We start from the raw sequence: 6,000 nt of genomic DNA, 5'->3' as shown, positions 1-6,000 counted from the left end.
TATGGATGTTTACAGCAGTTTTATTCATAATTGCCAAAATTTGGAAACAATGAAGATGCCCTTCAGTAGATAAGTGGGTAAATAAACCATGGTCCATCCAGACTGTGGAATATTGTTCAGCATTATAAAGAAATGAACTATTGGGGTGCCTGGGTGGCTCAGATGGTTAAGTCTCTGCTTTTGGCTCAGGTCCTGATCCTGGGGTCGTGGGATTGAGTCCCTGGTTGTTGGTCTCCCTGCTCTGTGGGGAGCCTGCTTCTCCCTCTCCCTCTCCCTCTGCTGCTCCCCCTGTTTGTGCTCCCTCCACCCACCCCCGTCAAACAAATAAATAAAATATTTTAAAAAAATAAAGAAATGAGCTATCAAGCTATCAGAAGACATGAGGAAGTTTAAAAGCATGTTACTAAGTGAAAGAATCCAACCCGAAAAGGTTATTTACTGTATAATAAAACTATGACATTCTGAAAAAGTAAAAAGACGAGAACTTCCTAGGGGGTGGTGGGGAGCGAGGGATGAAGAAGAAGAGCACAGAGGCTTTTGCTGTGTTTCCCTGTGAACCTGAAACTGCTCTAAAAGATAAAGTTTATTAATTTTAAAAAGTGCTAGTTTGACATTAAAAATCAGAAAAACACTGGTTTACTAGTAAGGTTGGATAACCACTCAATTCCTTATCATAAATGTAGTTAGAGAAGTAGCACCCCAAATTTATGGTTAATCCCATCACTATTTATAATGCGACATTATTACGGAGTGACCAGTTACATGTTCTTGTGTTATTGTGCAATCGGCTAGGACGCCATGATGAGAACATGCGCTGAGCAGATGATTCTGAGCCCTGCCCGACACTTAATTGGGAACAGGGCTTATGGTACTCCCTGGTACAATTATATATACATGAGCGGATGTGCATCAGCCTAGATTAAAGAAAAGATCATGGCAGAACTACACTTATCCTAATCAAGGACACATTTAAAGAAGATAAAATAAATGCACAGAGACGGCAGGAAGAGATTTGTTCTGAGGTCTCTGCAAAAGGAAGTCAACTCAATGGCACACGTGCTAATGTGACAGTGGCCCCTAGTGTGTAAAAAAACATCAAAACATTGCAAGTTTGCGCATGTCAATGGTTTCACTACCTATTAAAAGTTATTTGGGGTATATGTATATTTAAAGAAGTACTTGTGGAGTGTGACAAACTTCCATTTGGGAGTGGTTTGATACTTGTTTGATCAAACTTTATTATTCAGGAGTTTTGTCCAATGTGTGTTTGAACTTGTCTATTTTAATGCCGATACCTTCTCTCTTTCAAAATAATGAATCACATCCCCTTCTACAGCTGGGACAAATATGTTATTCTGTTCTTTTTTGGCTTTTTGTCATCACGATGGTATTTTATGTTTATTTCCAATCCATCAGAAGTGTGTGGCAACATTCGGTGTTTCGTGTGGATCAGAGGGAAACCTTCATTCAGTTGAAAGCTGTGGCTGGCCACTATTAAAAAGTGATTTTTTTCCTTCACACTGTGAATTTTGACCTGACATATACGTATTTAACTCTTATAGTTGTAATTTTCCAGTACCTCTGATACCGCTGATGTTTCAAAACTTTAAGAAGCAATGATGTGGGCACCTGTTTGGCTCAGTGGGTTAAAGCCTCTGCCTTCGGGTCAGGTCATGATCCCAGGGTCTTGGGGTCAAGCCCAGCATTGGACTCTCTGCTCAGCAGGGAGCCTGCTTCCCCCCTTCTCTCTGCCTGCCTCTCTGCCTACTTGTGATCTTTCTCTGTGTGTCAAATGAATAAATAAAATCTTAAAAAAAAAAAGAGCAATGATGTAGTTCAGCAATTGCTACCTTGTAGTAAGTTCAAATCTGGTAGGAAGAATCTAACATTGTTCCCTTGAAAAGATCTTTGTATTGTTCAATTGTTCTTCACTAGCAATTTATGTAGCTCAGTGGAGTCTTGGAGGGATTTAAAAACACTAAATAACTATGTTTCTGAGCCCTGAGCCCAGCTTTCTTATTGGCCTTACCTCTGACATAGGGAAATGGAAATATTTGGAGGTTCTCATTACAGAACGTCTTCTGTTTGATACAATTTGAGAGCTTCCAGCCTAGAAATTAATGTCATTTTTATTGTTCTTCTCCCTGGCTTCTAAAGAGTGATTCCTGGTCAATCACTCTGCTGTCTCTTGTACTCCCAAAACACTCCTACAATTTTTTTCCCCTTAACTCTGTCATGCCTAGAATGATGTTTGTTTCCAATTATTGGATTCTTTTTGCCACTGTAAATAGAGTATTGTTCCTGCTTTTTTTCCTTTTGTATATTGATGGTATGTAGGAATACAATTGATTTTTGAGAAGTTATTTCTATCTCCTTAACTTTTCTGAACTCATACTACTGCTAATAGCTTTCTGGTTAATTTTTAGAAATATAATAATTGTGTTTTCTATAAAATTTGGTATGTATTTCCTTCTCTGATATACTTATGACTCTTATTCTGTACCTGACCACATTTTCTTTCATTTTTAAAAAAGATTTCTTATTTATTTGAGAGAGAGAGAGAGAGAGCATGAGCAGGGAGTAGAAGCAGAGAGAGAAGCAGACTCCCCACTGAGCAGGGAAGCCCAACTTGGGCCTCAATCCCAGGAACCTGGAATCATGACCTGAACTGAAGGCAGAGGCTTAACTGACCGAGCCTCCTGGGTGCCTCTCACCATATTTTGTATTTGCACTTGACTGCTCTCTGGAGCTATTAGAGATGGGAATGGCTAAGTTTCTGGTCTAAAGTGTAAGAAGCTTGGTAGTCAATCCATTAACAAGTAAGAAGCTGAACAAACTGATTAATCAATAATTCTTAATTTAGTAATCAACAATCCCTAGGGCCATAAAGAAGTGAGGTCACAGGGCAAATCGTTGCCCTGGAAACTGGAGAGACCAGAGCAGGTGGCTGACATCAACTGACCTGGCACGTGGCAGGAGCCTTCCACACGGGAGTCGCTTACCTGCCTGTTCCTTCCATCCCTCAGTCACCAGTCTTCTAGGGCTTGCTGCCGGAAGTGTGGCCCGCAGAGCAGCAGCATAGGCATCCCCTAGGAACTTGTCAGAGACATAGGGCCCCGGGTCCCACCTCTGACTCACTGAATCCAAATCTGCATTTTCACAACATCCCCAGGGGACTCTTGAGCACATTGAGATTTCAGAAGCCCTGATCGCTGAGGCTTGCAGAAGTGGCCACCAGATGGCGGGTGTGCGGCAGGCAGAGGTAACCAGGGCCACAAATTGGCCATCCAAGCTTCCTTCAAATCATGCCCCAAGTGGCTTTAGCAATTTGGAGCCATAGCTCATGAACTGTGGAGGGGAGAATCCAGAGGGGACCCCTAATCAAAGAGTGACAGGTTGTGGGGTGTGAGCCATGAATTCCTCCCCGCTGGGTTCTTCCTAGGTGTTTTCCCATGCATTGTTTATTGAGAGGGATGGAGGAAGGGGGGTACACTCACATCTCACAGACAAAGAAATTGAGACTCAGAGAGGGAAAGAAACTAGAGTGGCAAACAGCACTGGAAGCAGAATCAGAAGGCAGGTCTCTGGCTCCCTGGCCCTGGACTCACAGTACCTCTGAAGGGATGTGGCAGAATGGCTCAGCCCTAGTCTGTGCTGAGCAGAGCAACCTGCGTGCCCACCTCCCATTCTCCCCTACCCAGCTGCTCTTTGAACTGCTCTCTTGTTTTCTTGGGGAGCGCTAGAAGCAGCTGTTGTAATAATTCAATTTGGAATATTAATGGACTTTCTACAATACTCAGGTTCCCGGACTTAACCCCCAGGGGAACAAAGCATCAGTCTTAATTGGGAGCAAATAGAACCAGCCACGGTCCCCAAAGGATCTCCTGGGAGTCCTAATGGTTCCTGCGTCTGTGGCCAGTACCAGCTGCAAGCCACTGACTCTTCAGTGAACTTTCATCTCAATCTGTTTAATTTTGCTCTTTTAGTCAGAAGAACAAAGACTTAAATGCATAGGCTTAAGTAAATTTCTTTATTTTTTCCCCCCTGAGAATTCATTTGGGTTGGTTAGGGAAATCACCTAAAATTTGTGAGCAGAAGTTTTAGTAGGGGTGAGGCTGATGGAGCCCAAATATTGGTGTTCCCAGAGTCTAAGGAAAAAAAATTTTTTTAAAGATTTTTATTTATTTATTTTACAGACAGAGGTCACAAGTAGGCAGAGAGAGAGGAGGAAGCAGGCTCCCCGCAGAGCAGAGAGCCCGATGCGGGGCTAGATCCCACGACCCTGAGATCATGGCCTGAGCCGAAGGCAGAGGCTTTAACCCACTGAGCCACCCAGGTGCCCCCTAAGGAAAAATTTTAAATGGGACAGGGGAGCAAAGGGCTGTAATAAAGCTCATCCCCGTCCCCCTCCCCTTATTCACTGTTGGTAAGACTTGCTCTAAGCTCACTGGTAACACAGCAAGACAGATGAAGAGATCATGACACAAAGGAAAATGCAGAGACAGCAACAGATAGCCCCAGATTGTCCTGTGTCCCCTTGCCTGCCTTCTCCGGGGTAACCCACTTTCCTCTGTGGTGAGGAGGGTCACCCTGGTGGTGAGGAGGGTCAGATTGTGATCAGTTCAACAAGAGCAAGAGCCTCAGTATACATTTCCAAGGAGGGAGGTTCTAACTGACCTCCTCTCACTGTCCTCAAGCCCAAAGAGAAGTTCAGCAGAGATTGGTGTATTCTTTTCTCTCTCCTGCTGGAAAGCCCACAAGAAGTCCTAATCTTTGCAGGTAGTTTTGGTATTTTATATGCAATCCTACATGAAAGGAACTCTACCACTACTCAGAATGTGGGAGTGAGCAGAATCTTTTAAGTGCAATTGCCAGATATCACTGATATACCTTCGGGGGTGTCCGTGACAAAGGACCTGGGATCTGTTCATAGAGCCTTGTGTTCAGGTAAATCTAAGTACATATGTGGAAATATAATCACCATCTCCTGTATCATGTAACACACACAATAAATCCAGGGGACTGGGAGGTGAGGATGCGGCACAGGACAAGGATGCCCTAGGGACCATGATACTGGAAGCTGACTTTTACAGTCTCATTTCACCATCTCTAGTCTCATGCCTGCGGCCTGGGGTTAGAGTCATCACCTTGGAAGGTCAGCCTTGAGAGGACCTCGAGGGTATCCAATCCCAAACTAAGGTACAGCAGGGAAGAGAGACAGCAAGGCCCAGAGAAGGAGCTGTGAGGGGCTGTGTCTCCAACAGCCCCACCACTACCTCCCCCACTGCTGTGTTTTGTCATTAGTTCCCTTGGGTTTTATTTGTTTATTTGTTTGCTTGCTGACTTGTGGCTTTGTTCACTGGTTGGTCTTATAACGTATGCCTGGCATCATCCCACAAAGGGCTGAGATAAACCAAAACTACATTCAAGGCCAAAAAATTAAAAATAGACAGGTGAGCAAATGGGGCAAAGGAAAACTAAAAGTAGAAAAAAATATATAAAATTAAAAAGCCAAGGAGGAGTAAGATTCACCTCAGAAAGCAAACCGTCAATAGGACTTCTCAGCTGCAGAGTTGAGACATGATACAAGCACACCGGGAACAGTTTTGAATCTAGGACAACTCAGATGTACAAGGAATATTCTTGTATTTGTTTTCTTTAATCAGATTAAGTCTGGCATTGAGTCACCATCTGACCAGGCTGGGAATATGCTGCCTCCATATCCAATGAGGGACATTCTGGGGGCACGTGGGTGGCTTAGTTGGTTAAGCGTCCAACTCTTGGTTTCAGCTCAGGAGGAGATCTCAGGGGTCATGAGATCCAACCTCTCCTGGGGCTCTGAGCTCAGCAGGGAGTCTGCTTCCCCTCTCTCTTTCCCTCTGCTCCTTCCCCTGTTCATGCACTCTTTCACTCTTCAAGATTAAGAAGAAGAAGAAGAAGGAGGAGGAGGAGGAGGAAGAGGAGGAGGAGGAGAAGAAAAAGAAGCAGCCCTCTCCCTTC

The sequence above is a fragment of the Lutra lutra genome, chromosome 13 (assembly GCF_902655055.1).
Source record: "Lutra lutra chromosome 13, mLutLut1.2, whole genome shotgun sequence".
Lineage (NCBI taxonomy): Eukaryota > Metazoa > Chordata > Mammalia > Carnivora > Mustelidae > Lutra > Lutra lutra.
The sequence above is the reverse complement of the archived record's forward strand: the minus strand, read 5'-3'. Positions refer to the sequence as shown.